This window comes from Zootoca vivipara, chromosome 12 (assembly GCF_965207765.1).
Source record: "Zootoca vivipara chromosome 12, rZooViv2.hap1.1, whole genome shotgun sequence".
In the NCBI taxonomy this organism is placed as follows: domain Eukaryota; kingdom Metazoa; phylum Chordata; class Lepidosauria; order Squamata; family Lacertidae; genus Zootoca; species Zootoca vivipara.
Window position 1 is genome coordinate 2796027 of NC_142595.1, and position 16407 is coordinate 2812433.

General features: G+C 44.0%; 1 protein-coding gene across 8 annotated transcripts in view; it reads left to right on the forward strand.

Moving 5' to 3' along the window:
• The first annotated feature begins 419 nt into the window (after positions 1 to 419).
• The window catches only part of LOC118095417 (poly(rC)-binding protein 3), a 249935-nt gene continuing 233947 nt past the window's right edge, over positions 420 to 16407 (forward strand). For 7 of the 8 annotated variants that reach the window (XM_088655488.1, XM_060282171.2, XM_088655484.1 and 4 more), the window contains exon 1: positions 420 to 834. The gene's annotated coding sequence lies outside the window, so the exon portion shown is untranslated. The remainder of the gene's footprint in view (positions 835 to 16407) is intronic. The other variant, XM_088655481.1, reaches the window with a different exon arrangement.

A 16407-nucleotide genomic window follows, 5' to 3' on the forward strand; every position in this document is an offset into this window, starting at 1 on the left:
ACCCAATGAATACTGACTGAATGGCTACATTTAAAGCTCCGATCCTGTGCACCTGGAGGAGGAGACGCACAGGGCGGTATATAACGACGCTGGCAAAACGGGGTTGGGTTGGGGGCGTCGTCGTCCCCTGAGCTCCTTCCCACGCCGTCATCCGGCCGGCGGCTCCGGAGCAGAAGAAAGAGCCAAAGGCCCAGTAGCAAAGGGGTCCTCCTCGCCCTCGCCCTCTCTGGCACCGTCCGCCCTCGGAGGCCTCTGTCCTTCGGGGCCCTGGCCCTGTGCCCCGCCGCTCCCTCGCCCATCTCTCCCTTGCCCCGTCGCGTATCCCGTCGCCGCCTGAGCCGAGGGCAGGGCAGGGCTGGGCTGGGCTGAGGAGCCAATTCAGCCGCGCCGCGCCCAGCAGCGGCAGCGCCGTCGCCGCTGCGCACAGGAGCGCGCCCGGCGTAGCGAGCGCGAGAGCGCGGTCTGAGGCTGCGAGGACCAAGAGCGAAGGAGGCAGCGGCGGGGAAACAGGCGCCTGCTTCTTCGACCCTGGCAAGTCCGCCCCAAGCGCAGGACTGTCGGGGGGAGCTGCCCTGGCTCAGCCGAACAGCCGGGCTTCCTTTTCCTCCCCAGACTGCCAGGACCCTTCAGTTCTTCTTCTTCTCTTGTGGGGTTCTTCTTTCACTCACTCCGGATTCGTGCCACTCCGACCTGGCGCTCCCTCCCCTGCTTGTTTTGGTTTGGTCTACTGGCTGCTGCTCGCTTCGCACCTCGTGTCCGGGAGCTGCTCTCTCTCCACACCCTTTCGGCCCTCCGTCTGGGGAGACCCTCCTCCGACAGCCACCTCTTCGGAAGGTGAGTTGTTGTGTCTCGGTCTCTCCCTCACTTTTCTCTCCCTGGTCTTTCTCGGGGGTGGGTGGGAGCCGCGAAAGCACCAGCGAGCGCGCAGAAATCCCCCCTCCCTCCCTCCGCTTCCGCGTCCCCACCAGCTCCTTCTCCCCCAGAGATGCCGATGGGGTTGATCCTCTCCCGTCCGGGCGGCTGCGGGGGAGCGAGGGCAGGAAAGCGCCGCGCATCTCGCCTCCGCTTCCGCGGCGCCCAGCCCTCCCCGGCTCTCCCTCGGGGCGCTTCTCCTGGGACTTGGCCAAGAGCTGCCCGCGCGCCCGGCACACGCGCCGGGGTCCGCCGGGAGGCGAGGCGCCTGCCTGCCTTCCCCACTCGCGGGACGCCATCCCGGGGGCTGCCGTTGGCAAACCCAGGCGGGTGAGGGTCGCCGAGGGAGGATTGGAGCAGGATAGGGGAGGAAAGCTGTGCCCAGCACGTGAAATGATCCACTCCCACCCAGGCTTCTGGAGGACCCCGTTTTCTTTTGATCTGACAGGCTCATTAATAGCCAGCCCCCCCCCCAAGAATGGGCAATTAATAAAAGCCACTTCAATGGCCCCATGGGCTATAGCCAAGGAGGGCAGGGCGGCAGCAGTCCCCCCCCCCAATTATTGAAAAGGAGTAATACTCAGTTAACTGAGGTTCTCGTCCCCCCCCCCCAAAAAAAACCTCTGCCCCCCGTAATGTTCTCTTTCAGGGCGGGATTTTGACCCGTTATCTCCGAAGAAAAGCTGGACAACTTTTTGGGTGATCTTACCAAAAAAAAAAAAAAAGCTCAACAACGCCCCCCCCCCAGTCCCGGCTGCGCCCATGAATGACCCTTCTATTGAGGGCAATGTAAGGACTGTTTGGAGGAAGAACCTGCCACATCCTGATGGGGCTCCGGGTCGAATGCCGCTTCAGTCATATGTATGCAGGTTCAGTCCTGCGAATCACAAAATTCTGTTGTACTGCTGAAACCTGACAGGGAGTTTGATCAGTAGTATGCCCTTCCTCTCAACAGCATTTTTGGAAAAATGGAGGTGGTACTGTTAAATGATTGTCAAAACAGTTTTGTTTTTTAAAGAGAGAGAAGAGATTTCCAGTGATAGATGCAGATCTATTAAACGTATTTGAATAAGAAGGTGTGGTGTGGCATTTTACAACTTGACTCAAAATTTCTTTGTTCACTAAAAGTATGCATGCATGCATAGTTTCTTCCTCTCCTTCAAGACACATTAGTGGTGGATGTGCAAGTCAGTACAATATAATAGAAAGTATGGGTGACCAAAAGTCTATGCCATCTCACCTATTGTTTCAAATTTAGGTTAAATAAAACCTTGGGAGCGTGGTATTGAGTCAGAAAGATAGCAATCCCGAATTACAGGAATTCAGATCAACTGCCTGTTTTATTATCAGCTATCCTATTGGACAGTGTTCTCGAAGCTACGAACATGAGTTTGACCAAACTGCGGGAGGCAGTGCAAGACAGGAGTGCCTGGCGTGCTATGGTCCATGGGGTCACGAAGAGTCGGACACGACTAAACGACTAAACAACAACAACAATCCTATTATAACAAGCTATTGACTCATTTTAGCCTTTGACCAAAAAGAGACCACCAACAAACCTGGAGATAGGCAGAGTCCTGTGTTCACCAGAGACCTGAAACCTAGAGTGTAACTAACTATGGGGTGTTGCTGACATTATTATGAAGTTCCTGGCCCATATAGACAATACCAGTGGTTCCCAACTTTTTTTGGCCATGTCCCACCTAAGCATCTCTACAATCCTGATCCCCCCCCCGTCATATAATTCTTATTATTCAAAAAGTGAACTCCTATTCACGTGGAGGAAGCCTAAAAGGCCATTCACTGTTAATTACTCATTCTCAAATTGCCCCCCCCCCCCAATCTAATTGCTCCCCTCTGTTGGGAACCATGGCTCTAGACAGATGCCAAAGAGCAACACTTGAATCTTAAATTGTGTCAACACAACCTACAAATACAAACCCTGTTTAAAACCTACTACTTTGTAGAAGAAAAGTATACAGGCTGTGCTCTCCCAACATAACCATCCCATTGCCTGCTACCTGTGCACCTAATAAATAGCTGTTACACTAATTAGCTAGTCATTACAGGAATACAAAAACTGTTCGGCTGTTTAAATGGCATCAGAAATTGAGTGAATGTAAGCATAGTATAGGAGTACTTTGTCAATTTTAGAAAATTAATATTTCTTATATGTTTAGTATTATGGCCAGTTGTGGCTAATCTATTATTACGTCTCATATATTATTTGCTTTGTTTGCAGCAAGTACTTGTATATAATACACAGTGCATAGTTTGAAGTAGATCAGACTGACGTTTCTGGCAGATAAGTATTTTAGCTTCTGCATCTCTTCCTACTTACTACCTAGTCTGTAACTAGTATTAAAACATAATGTGACAAGGGAAGGTTTGTTGTTGTTGTTGTTGTTGTTTATTTTTATTTTTATTATTTCTGCCATTTAACTTGGTCTGCTTCTTAGAAATACCTGAATATGAAAATATTTCATGATGGCACACTAGAATGCAGTTTAATGATTCATGGAATGAAATCACAATGCTTGTGAGGTGCACTCACTGATTTCATTGAGAGTTTATTGAAAGATATCCTTAACTTCTCCATACAGAGGATTACAAACATTTTCAATTTCAGATGAGTCACACCCTTAATTAGCACCTGATAAACTATATGAGCCTTTGTAGCCTAGTTAGTATTACCAAGTATAGTTTGCTCATTTTGAAACAAAAGTCTTCCAAGTTGAACTAGAAAACTTGTTGGGTAGCTCTCAGAAGGTGAGACTGGGACCCCGCTGCTTCATCCCATGGGAATCATCACCTTGGCAGTGCCACAAGGTTCACTGCTGTGTAGAAATGCCACCAAAATTCACCAGATTCAGGTCTGGAGGTGAGCTTTTGTAGTGCTCGTCTCAAATGAAGGAATGAAGCCTTAGAAGTTCCTAGATTCTTCTCTGGTTCTGATGAAAATCAAAGGAAGAGAAAACTTTATGGAGGACTTCGCCTTTGAAATGCTGCACCCAGCAAAACTGCTTCTGAGTGGGCAGATGGGGGAACCTCCCCATATAACAGAAGAGACCTCTAAAGAAGAACCCAAATTGATATTACCAACCACCACCACCACAGCCTCTGAAACTCTTTTAGACTGATTGTTTAGAACAGGGGCGGCCAACTACCAAGAGACTGTGATCTACTCACAGTTAAAAACTGGCAGTGATCTACCCCCTTTTGGGGGGTTCAGGTCAAAGTTGTTGAGCTTTTTAGGAAGGAGGTAAAATGTTGAGCTTTTTTAAGGGGAGCCACAGTTGTTCAGCTTCTTTGCGGGGAGCCAATGATCTACCAGTGATCTACCACAGACGTCCAGTGATCTACCAGTAGATCACGATCTACCTGTTGGACATGCCTGGTTTAGAAAGTCAACATTAAATATCAAATATTTAGGGGCATGTTTTGTTTTGTTTTAAAAAAACACAACAACCCCAAAATGAATTACTATGTAAAATAATTATCACTGAAGTTGATGACATTGAATTTGACCTTGTCCAGGAGATCTTCTCAGCCTAACTTCTGCACTACAGTGCAATGCTTTTCAGGCCCTCCTAGGCAACACAATGAATGTAGAAGGAGATTAATATAGAAGGGGAAATAATAATGAAGGAAACAAGACTAACAGAACAGTTGAAACATGCAGGAAACTTTTAAGTCGTTGTCATCATCATCTATTAAATTTATCTTCATCTGAAGATCACATACTCAAGGAAATGAGCACTTAGCAGAACAACAATGAACTGTCATTAGAACAGATATCTCCAAAGGTTTTATAACAGTCTGAAATACAACAGTACTGGGAAGGGCATTTCAACAGAATTATAGTACTGTATCTAAGATATTGCTATAGACATTTGAATGGAAACAGCAGTACGGTATTTCAAAGGACAGAACATGCCTAAAATGGAATGTCAGCAGCTAGCATTCCGAGAACAATGGAAGTGTCCCTGCTGGTCTGGTACTGGTTCTGATGCTGAATGAGAGCATATTGTAAAATGAATACAATGGTATTGTTCAAATAACTCTAAGGACCACCTTCAGTGGAATTATAAACTTTTTCCCAATTGTAGAGATGTTTCAGTGGACTGATGGACCTGATGTTTGATAATAAGCACTGAGTATCCTGGAGAGTTATCTTGGCAGTGTGGTGGACAGCTTACTGGAAACACTGTTTCAGTGTACAGCAGCGATCAACAGTGGTTGTTTTTTTTTTTTTAAAAAAGGTTGCTTTCATGTTCATTATTAGGAAAAGGACTGAAAACAGAACAGCAAGTATCACAATGTTTCAAAGTAAATTTGTGGTGTACCACATTTGGAATATTATGTGCAGTTCTGGACACCCGATCCTAAGGAAGATGCTGTAGTGTTGGGAAAGTACAGAAAAGGGCAATTAAGCTGATAAAATGTCTTTTCTTAGCACAAAGATGTGCAGAGCAATCCGACAGAACAATCCTACACTAGATACCTAGATGCACTGGAGATATACTGGCCCAGCAACTGGCAAAACCTGTAACCACGAGGGTTGGGTGATATCTGGTTTTCAGCATTGCCATGTATCACCAGCTAAACATCACATCTGGAATAAGGATGGAGCTATGTAGAGGCATTGGCTGGATTCACACTTTTTCCTGCATCGTGATTTTTGCATAACACACACACACACACACACACACACAGAATACCGTATATTGCCAGATCAAAAATTATGAAACCAATATCACAATATGAACTTCAACCTGGTTTTGGATGATACTGTATATCACACAGCCCTAGTGCCTACTCAGCCTTGTGGGAAAGGGGAAAGATATAAGTACATACATACATACCACATAATTTCCACTACAGTCCACCAAACATGGAGGTGCTGGCAATGAATACTGCATCATACACAGAAGCAAAGGCAATCAGTGACATCACAATGATCTGGGCATGTCCACAGCACACACCCCATGCATCACATCACAGCACACCATGGTACCACAATGATGATATAGCAGAAGGACTCTTTTTTAAAAAGACATTTGCAACATTTATGACTCTATATATATTTTAATAGCATCACAGCACGCAATGATACCACAGCAACCGCACTTCAGCAGCACAGTGGCTCCAGGGGAATGGGAGCAACCGTCTCATTTTAGAAATAACTATGGTATTGAGAAGAATTATTATTATTTTCAGTGCCTCTCCAAATGTACATGTCAAATTCTACTCATGGCCTCTTTTTAAAAAGAGATCCGCAACATTTATGACTGTATATGTGAGATACTTTAATAGCATTCGTGAGGACCTTAAATATACAGAAAACCAGTGTGGGGATGAATGATTTTGGTTGCAATTCAATATATACCGTACACTTACCTGGGAGTGAGTCCAACTGAACTCAAGGGGGCTTACTTCTGAATAGATATATATAGGATTTCACTGTTACAGTTCTGTTAACGTTTTACCAATTTGGGTGTGCACATGGAAACAATAGCTTGAAGACAAAGAAAAGTTGAGAGTGAGAGACCAAAGAATAGGCACACTCCTAGCAGTCCTGGAAGCAGGTGTCATTAGCTGTTCTTAGGGTGATCGCATAGTATGTCTGCAAGCTGCCCCAGCTTATTTTCACACAATCTGTCACTGAAAATAGTTCAGACCTTTTGCCTCATGCTGTGTTTTGTCAGGTTGCCCTTGATCAGCATCCCAACTTTCTGGTTTCTTTGTGCCAAAGTGAATTCTTCATTAAATTGAAACTAGCCTCCCTCCAAAATCCTTCACTCTGTTAGAACAGTTATCAGGTGATGCTCGCTCCACATCTTAGCTCCTTATCTTTTGTCACCTCTCCTCCATCCTTAGCACAATCTTCCCTTAAAATGAGAAACAAGAGGCAGAATTTGCAGGCACTCATTCTTTCACTACTGATGCCATCAAGACCAGACCAGCCAGGACAGCAAATAGTATAGTAATTCATGTATTGCTATATAAATTTACAACTATGTATTTTCTTCCTTGTAAGCCACCTCTGGACCACCTCTGGACACAATGTTCATTTCTTCTGAGGAAACAAGTTTCTGGTCTTAAACACACAAGCTTTGTTATTTCATAGTCTTGCAGAAGGAATTTAGATGGTCTCTGGATATTTCTGCTTTGTATGCAAACAGGTAGAAGTGCTCACAGTCAATCACAAATGCTTTGTGTTGGTTAGAACTAGGATTTAACCCATATGGTAAAGGTAAAGGTAAAGGGACCCCTGACCATTAGGTCCAGTCGTGACCGACTCTGGGGTTGCGCGCTCATCTCGCATTATTGGCCGAGGGAGCCAGCGTATAGCTTCCAGGTCATGTGGCCAGCATGACAAAGCCGCTTCTGGCAAACCAGAGCAGCACATGGAAACGCCGTTTACCTTCCCGCTGTAGCGGTTCCTATTTATCTACTTGCATTTTTGACATGCTTTCGAACTGCTAGGTTGGCAGGAGCTGGGACCAAGCAACGGGAGCTCACCCCGTCACAGGGATTCGAACCGCCAACCTTCTGATCAGCAAGCCCTAGGCTCAGTGGTTTAACCACAGCGCCACCTGGGTCCCCCAACCCATATGGTATAACTGCCTAAAGTTGTGGGAGAGGCAGTGTTAAATGGAACAGTAACATAATATTTATGTTGTTGGGTGAATAGCTCCAGCCTTCCTTCATTTTTTTTATAAAAATAGATATATTTACAAAGTGGCAGATGCAAGCACTCTCTTGTTATTAATGAGTTTGCAAAAACTAAATAAGGGCATTAGTGTATAACATCCTAAGTGAAAATAACTGCTGACTCCTGATGTTGAAGCTTTTAGGAGGCTTGCTTTTTAAACCAGCGTGTACTTGAGAAATGGGTCATGGGTACAAAGTATAGTTGACTTCTTCGTATCCCTTGGAGTCTTTGTAACTTGCTGGACAAAGCTTGGATAAATGAATGTTTAACTCTATTAAACTTGTTAATTAACTTGCCAAGTTTGAGTCAGGCTTCTGTATAGCCAATCTCCTGCTTAGTGAGAAACCAGGAAGCCTTTCCAATCTGCAACACGGTTTTTTCCTTTTTCCTTCTCCTTTCGTGCCACAAATGGCTTAGTACCAGGCATTAGGGAAGGGGGTAAAGCAGCAAGGAGGGATTATTTTCCTTCTCTGGTGCCTATTGTGAAGTGATAGAAAAGACCACGGCCATTCCATCTTTCAGTCTTTTGTACATCCAAGAGGACTCAAGGGAGGAACAGTATCTTATTTCACTTCACGCTGGGCTTTTGTAGAAGGCCTCTTGCTTCTGATGAGTAGAGCCCAAAGGTCAATACAGTATAGAGGTGGTCAAAAGGATGGAGGGTCCAGGAAGTTTCTCATTTCAGTAGCTAGCTTTTGCAGAATGCTGCTGGATGCTTGAGATGGGAACATTCCTAGAGCTTGATCAGAGAAACTTGGGAGCTGCACAGTCCCTCCCTCCCTCTAGGCCTGGGAGCATCACTGGGCTTGTTCATTGATGGCAAGGAGCCTCTGAGCAAAGCAAAACAGCCATTGTCAGTGTTTGTTTGGCTGTGTTTGAGCTGAGCTTGGCATCTACCATGTGGGCAAAAAAGCTGAAACATGAAGAGTTAATTTAGAACCCTTTTTTTTTTTTGGTGGGCCATTCTCAAATTGACCGGAGAGAAATTTACTCAATAGTATCAAGGCAACATGCAAGGATCCTGTACAGTGGAACCTTGGCTTATGAACACCTCAGTTGATGAATTTTCGGTTTACGAACGCCGCGGACCCATCTGGAACGGATTAATTCACTTTCCATTACTTTCAATGGGAAAGTTCGCTTCAGTTTATGAACGCTTCAGTTTAAGTACTCCGCGGACCGTCTGGAACAGATTAATCCACTTTCCATTACTTTCAATGGGAAAGTTCACTTCAGTTTATGAACAGACTTCCGGAACCAATTGTGTTCATAAACCGAGGTACCATTGTATAGTGGGATGGTGAATGCTAGTTTGTACACCAAAGATGTCTGTATACATGACTTGCCTAGTGAAATAAGTTAACAGCAATTTCAGTGTGTTTTCACACATTAATGATTTTCTGAAACATTTGTTTAAACAATGTTTCTTCATTCCTTTCTTCAATGTAACGGGGCAAACTTGAAATGGGGCATTACCAAGGCAAGAGATTGTTCCTTTCTTATTCTGCTTTGTGGGTGTCCTTCTGAAACATCAAACTTTCATTATATTTAATTATTGATTGGAAGCATTTTTCATGCCAGAGCAGCACTTTACACATAGTGAAATCACTTCTCTGGATAGAGGAAATGTTTCAAGTGATTCTTGGGTTGATTTCAGTTTTGCAAATTGCTCAGTTCTGCCCCCACCTTTGTGTACCCAATAAACTCAAAGCATAAAACGGTAAGCACGATGATTATGCTACCATGAATCACATGGGTTCTAATGGCCTAATACTTTGAGCTTTAATTAGTAATATATATAATTTTTTAACAAGAGCTATATTGTGAATGAAATGTAGATGAATGTGACTTTATATCTGAGTTTCCCAGAAGGTTCTAAATGGATTCCTGCTCCTGGTGTGTGTCTAAATAATTAATAGAGTCACTTCAAGGTTTTAGACAAACAAGGCTATTGGTTGCCAGTAAAGAAGAAGAAAAATGCTATAGAGCAGTGTTAAGTGCTCTCCTCTTTTCAAGGGAGTTTGAAGTTTGGGGGCAAGATTACAGAGTTTTAGTTGCATTGGGTGAAGAGAGCACTGGAAACTCATGATGTCTTTATAATTTGCTTTATTTACAAATATTCAGACGAAGCACATTAGAGGTAAATAAGTCTGCTGAAGGAGTACAGCAGACAATTTTCAATATTTATTTTCTGGGAAAGCCCCTGCACTTGTTTCATATTATTCTACCTAGAAACTCTCAACATTTTCCTCCCTCAAATTCCACCCAAACTTAAACTGATTTTAAAGGTTTTATCTGCTCCCTAATACTAGTTGGAAGGCATCATTTTTCCAAGCTCTGCTTCGTTTTACATCCAATAGCTGGAGGGAGATTTCAGGCTATTAGGGGAACATTTCCTGTTATTATCTCTCACTGATGAAACACGAACCAGTCAGCAGAGGCTGAGCTAGCTGCTCCGGCACCCAGAGCGACGCACAAGATGTGCACCAGGGGGTGGGGTGAGCATCCCACAGGGGCAGGGCGGTGAGCACAGGGGCAGCGCCACCCACGGCAAGTGCCCCCCCTCAGCTCAGGGATGATACCCGGGGCGGCCCGCACCCCCTGCACCCCCTTCCTCCGCCAGTGCCAGTCAGTCTAAGAAAATAATCCCTCCTAGCACCGGTAACAGTGCTTTCAGGGCTGTGATGTAGGAGGTGGGGAGCCACATGGGAGCCACATGCCAGGGATAGACAGGGTCAGAGACAAATGTGGGTGAATCCGAGGCAAAAGTGGATGGAGCAATGTATGTGAAGCTTTCCTTGGTGCAATAGGCTGATAACCAGTTGTGAAAAAGGTCATTAGTTTGCACAAACATGCACACACCTCTCTGTCTTCCACCCTTGCAAGTAAGGGCCCATTCCAGCCAGGCAAAAACCCTTGAGGAGGGTGCAGAGCAGGGCCAGTGAGAGGTGTGGTGTGGGGAGGGGTTGTGGCTTAGGGAAAGATCCCAAGGGATGGTCAGAAGGATCTAGAGGACTCTCTTGGGCCCCCTGTAGAATATCTTCAGAGGGGAAAGTTACACAACCTCTTTCTCTTGCCATTCCAACCTTCCAACCTTCCAAACTGGCAGTCTCAGCATTACTATTCATAGGTGAGGGGGACCCACCAGAATATTGTTTTATTTATTTGTACATTGACATGTTCAGGATCAGCACTTTCACAGAAGTATATCAAGCTGGTGTCCAACGTACAAAATATAATAAAATCAGGTTTTTTAAATAAAAAACACAATTAAACGTAATTAAAAACTTTAATAAATTGTTGCATTAGACTGTTTGGAGAACTCATTAATGTAGAATGCAGCAACTTGTTTACCAGGACCATGAAATGAGGTAGATAATGGTTGGAGGCTGTGGCATCCTTCATTTAGAACTCTTCTTTCTTTTCAGTGCCAGGTGAAATGCTTCTTAACTGTCTGGGCCTTTTAGTTAGCTTGTTTCTTGATGGAATCTTATCTGCAGTGTGATCTGTTTTATTCATTGGTATTTATTGTGGATATTATTCTTGCAATCTGCTATATGAGCTTCTGCTTAGGAGCAGCTAATAAATAATTTAAATAAATAAATGTAAAACCCAACTTGCCACTTAGAAACGAAGAAGGCAACAAGTGACCACTCCATCCTGAATGTGGAATGCAATTGCTTGTTTCATAAATTGTGTGTAGCACTGCACACACTGGAGGCAGGCATATGTTGTCCACATCTTCAAAAGAGAAAAAAGAAGATCTAGGTAACAACCGACCAGTGAGGACCAGGAAATAATAATAATAATAATAATAATAATAATAATAATAATAATAATAATAATTTATTATTTATACCCCGCCCATCTGGCCGGGTTCCCCCAGCCACTCTGGGCGGCTTCCAACAAAACATTAAAATACAGAAATCAAACATTAAAAGCTTCCCTAAAGAGGGCTGCCTTGAGATGCCTTCTAAAGGTCTGGTAATTGTTGTTCTCTTTGACCTCTGGTGGGAGGGCATTCCACAGGGTGGGTGCCACTACCGAGAAGGCCCTCTGCCTGGTTCCCTGTAACTTGGCTTCTCGTAGCGAGGGAACCACCAGAAGACCCTCGGCGCTGGACCTCGGTGTCCGGGCAGAACGATGGGGGTGGAGACGCTCCTTCAGGTATACTGGACTGAGGCCATTTAGGGCTTTAAAGGTCAACACCAACATTTTGAATTGTGCTCGGAAACGTACTGGGAGCCAATGTAGGTCTTTCAGGACCGGTGTTATGTGGTCTCGGCGGCCGCTCCCAGTCACCAGTCTAGCTGCCGCATTCTGGGTGAGTTGTAGTTTCCCGGTCACCTTCAAAGGTAGCCCCACGTAGAGTGCATTGCAGTAGTCCAAGCGAGAGATAATTAGAGCATGCACCACTCTTGCTAGACAGTCTGCGGGCAGGTAGGGACTCAGCCTGCGTACCAGATGGAGCTGATAAACAGCTGCCCTGGACACAGAATTGACCTGTGCCTCCATGGATAGCTGTGAGTCCAAAATGACTCCCAGGCTGCGCACCTGGTCCTTCAGGGGCACAGTTACCCCATTCAGGACCAGCGAGTCCTCCACACCCACCCGCCTCCTGTTCCCCACAAACAGTACCTCTGTCTTGGCAGGATTCAATCTCAATCTGTTAGCCGCCATCCATCCTTCAACTGCCTCCAGACACTCACACAGGACCTTCACCTCCTTCACTGGTTCTGATTTGAAAGAGAGGTAGAGCTGGGTATCATCCGCATACTGATGAACACCCAGTCCAAACCCCCTGATGATCTCTCCCAGCGGCTGCATATACATGTTAAAAAGCATGGGGGAGAGGACAGAACCCTGAGGCACCCCACAAGTGAGAGCCCAGAGGTCTGAACACTCATCCCCCCACTTTCTGAACACGGCCCAGGAGCGGAACCACTGTATAACAGTGCCCCCAGCTCCCAACCCTTCTAGACGGTCCAGAAGGATGTTATGGTCGATGGTGTCAAAAGCCGCTGAGAGATCCAGCAGAAAGGTCCTGGAACAGACAATTGAACTCATTTTGTGATTACTAAGACCCAGCATGGGTTTCTTAAGCCAGTAGGGATGTGGGTGGCACTGTGGTCTAAACCACTGAGGCTCTTGTTGACTGTATAGAAATAAGAGTAGAATTTCAAACTAGGACATAAACTACAGTAGTATAGTATTTGCCAAACTTTTCAGAGTGGGTATCTACCTTTAACACCAGCCTACATTATGACATTGGAGTGCCTGGCATGCTCTGGTCCATGGGGTCATGAAGAGTCGGAGACAACTAAACAACAACAACAACATTATGACATCTACTTCTAAATATTTTCTAGAACAAGTAAGCCTGTAACAAAGATTGTTGCAGTGTGGAGTGCTGCTGTTCCCTCTTTCAAACTGCCATTGCCGCCGCCTCCTCCATTGTTCCCCATTCTTTTCTAGGACTTGCCTTCCCACCCAGTTTCTCTTTCTTCACTCCTTATTGGGTTGCTCTCTGGGCAATAATTAGCATCAGCAATAGAGGGAATGGTGTGCCCATCTTTTTCCTTTCTTTCGTTTTCTTCTTGTTTCTTTTCCCTTCTACCTCTTCCTTCCTTCCTTCCTTCCTTCCTTCCTTCCTTCCTTCCTTCCTTCCTTCCTTTCTTTCTAAAACTGTAAACTATTGAAAAAAAGAAAAAGAAATGGCAGGTGCAATCCGTTTTAGATATGGGTGCATCTCAATCCTGGAACCCGACTCAATAGATAGAATGAATTGGTGGAACTTAGGGACAGTTAATTACTGCAGGAAATAGCTATTGAAAAGGCACTGTTGTTTTAAGACATCAAACAAGGGTTAACTGACATTTAAATATTTTTGTAACTGTTGTAAATCACAGTGCCCTAGCAGCTTCCAAATAACTTGAATGCACTGGCCATTTTCTTCTTCCAAAGAGATAGGGGAAAAGAAAATATTAATACAAGCAGTGTTGTCACCATCTTATTGAATTTGTGGTGTACAGGAAATTACATGGACAGCATCACCAGGAAAGATAAGCACATAATACTCAGAGTTAATGACACAAGATTCTAACTCTCACTGTGTATATATTAGCACTTCTGATTTCACTCAAGTGACTGGGAAAGTATCATAGGTAATTAAAGCAAAATACAAACGGCTTCCATGAGTTGCAAGAAGCAGTTTAATTTAAGCGCTTGTGGATTAAATATACCTACCTGTCAACAGCAGAATAAAAACTGCTGTAATATATTTCATACAATAATTATACAACAATATTACTGTATTTACTCAAGTCTAATGTGCCATCGAATCTAATGCGCACCTCAATTTTCAGAACCTTGAAACAAAAAAAAAGTATTTGCTGGCGAATGTAAATGTGCCATCATATCTAATGTTTGCAACGTAAATTGGCCAAAAAGGTTAGCATTACATTCGAGTAAATACCGTAATTATAATGATTATTAATGTCATTTATGCATCTCTTCTCATGCAGGATCCTTAAGTGATTTATAGTATAATAAATATATAAATGCTGTGTATATAAAAACAGCTAAAGCAGTTGCATAGATAAATACTGTACGTACACATGTGCTATCAAACAGCACTTCACGCGACTGGATCCCTTTTAGCATTCAGGGTATATGGGTGTGGGTATATTTTCCTGCTACTATTTATATAATTTATTAGTTTTAATATTTTTTAGTAAAGGTAAAGGTACCCCTGACCATTAGGTCCAGTCGTGGACGACTCTGGGGTTGTGGCGCTCATCTCGCTCTATAGGCTGAGGGTGTCGGTGTTTGTCCTCAGACAGCTTTCAGGTCATGTGGCCAGCATGACTAAGCCACTTCTGGTGCAACAGTCCAGGTCCAGTTTGACCCCCCCTCTATGGGACCCTGTAAGTTACCTCTTTGGCCCTTTTATTGGCTCATCTGGGACCAACATGGATAGCTGGCCCTAAAGAATACTTGAGGTTCCCAACCACTATGGTTGTAATTCATGGGCAATCATTTAATTTTATCCTGATTCTAATTTTTAAGCTGTATTTTAATCAATTGTTTGATTGTATTTTAATGTATTTGATATTTGATGTTAGCCTCCCTGAGGCTGGGGAGGGCGGAGTATAAATAACAATTTACTTACTTACTTTTGCCAATGTTTGAGTTCTTTTTTGGTTCCTTTGGACAGGACTTGGCCGTTTTTGATGGAAGCCTGCTTGGCTCTCATAGCTTCTTTGACTCCGCTCATTAACTTCTTGACCCTCTTGTTGACCCTCATGGTACCTTTCATGATCTTCAGTATACACTTCAGCTGAGTGTCTAATAATTGTGACTTCACCTTTCAGTGTCCTTTTTGCCAATCTCTTGATGGATTTTCTTGGCAATCGACCATTTGCATGTATATTTAATTTAGTAGCACTATGGCCAATGCTCCCAGTTGGCTCAGCAATACACATATCTCACGCCAATACACATATCTCACATCATCTAGGGAATCTAGATTTACCACTTTGTCATGACTGGAACACATTGGTAGTCAGTTTTAGGGCTGGGCCAGCTAAGTGAGTTGCCAAGGATTCAGGCCCTGTCAGAGCCCTCACGCCTCCTTCCCAAAGCCCAGCACCTCACTCACCCCTCTTTATGGAGGCAGCGCGTGGGCTGGGGGGAGGCGAATGTTGCCGAAGGCTGCCAAAAAATACCTCAAGGCCCAAATATTGGACCACTCTGCTTTACCCTTACATCACATTAAATGGCACACTGACTGACCCAAATGTCTATGTCAATAGCATAGCCTGGATGCCATGGGGTTTTGTGACATCTATGAAAGACAATCATTTTATATGCTAGGGCTCTGTTGTTTTGAAATGGTTAGGCTGGGAAAATACCATAGTTGGTTGGTGCTGATTCCGGGGAGACACCACTGCCAGGCTGATTTGACATATGTTTGTTGGGGTACCATAGAAGAACTTTAGGCATATTTATGCCAACAGCATATCTCAGATTCCATTGCCATAGCAGATCACAGGTTCTCTTAAGGTTGATTCCTAAATAGTACATCTAATTTATCACTTGCTAATGTGAAAGAAAGTATGACTTCTCTTTTTGACATTAAATGCAGAATTCTAATTTAAATAAGTGCTGCTGATAGAACTATCATCAGGCATCCCCAAACTTCGGCCCTCCAGATGTTTTGGACTACAATTCCCATCATCCCTGACCACTGTCCTGTTAGCTAGGGATCATGGGAGTTGTAGGCCAAAACATCTGGAGGGCCGCAGTTTGGGGATGCCTGACTATCATGAACTGAGCAATGTAATTGAAAGCTGAATTTAAAAACACACAACAATGTAACATTAATTGCAGTTTTTGAACTCAGCTTTAAAGTGGTATATATTCATATGGTTTAATTAATTCCTTAATCCAAAACAAACCCATAGAATTTGCTGACATTTCAAAAGTTTATAAATTTACTTTTGAAACACTGGGAGACATTGTATTCTCTGGAAGGGCACTTTGTCTGCACAGATGCCAATGGGTTAGTTATAGTGATGATGTGGCTTTGCTAGATGCACAGCAATATATAACAAATGATGCCAGTCTCAAATCTCTTAATGGAAGATTGGCACATTGACTGCAATGGGCACTTTGGCACTATCCAAACATAGAAATTGGACTCTGGTTGACTTCAGAGGGAGAATTACACTCTAAATGTTTTCAGGCTGAACGAAAAAGATGTCTCTCTCTGTATT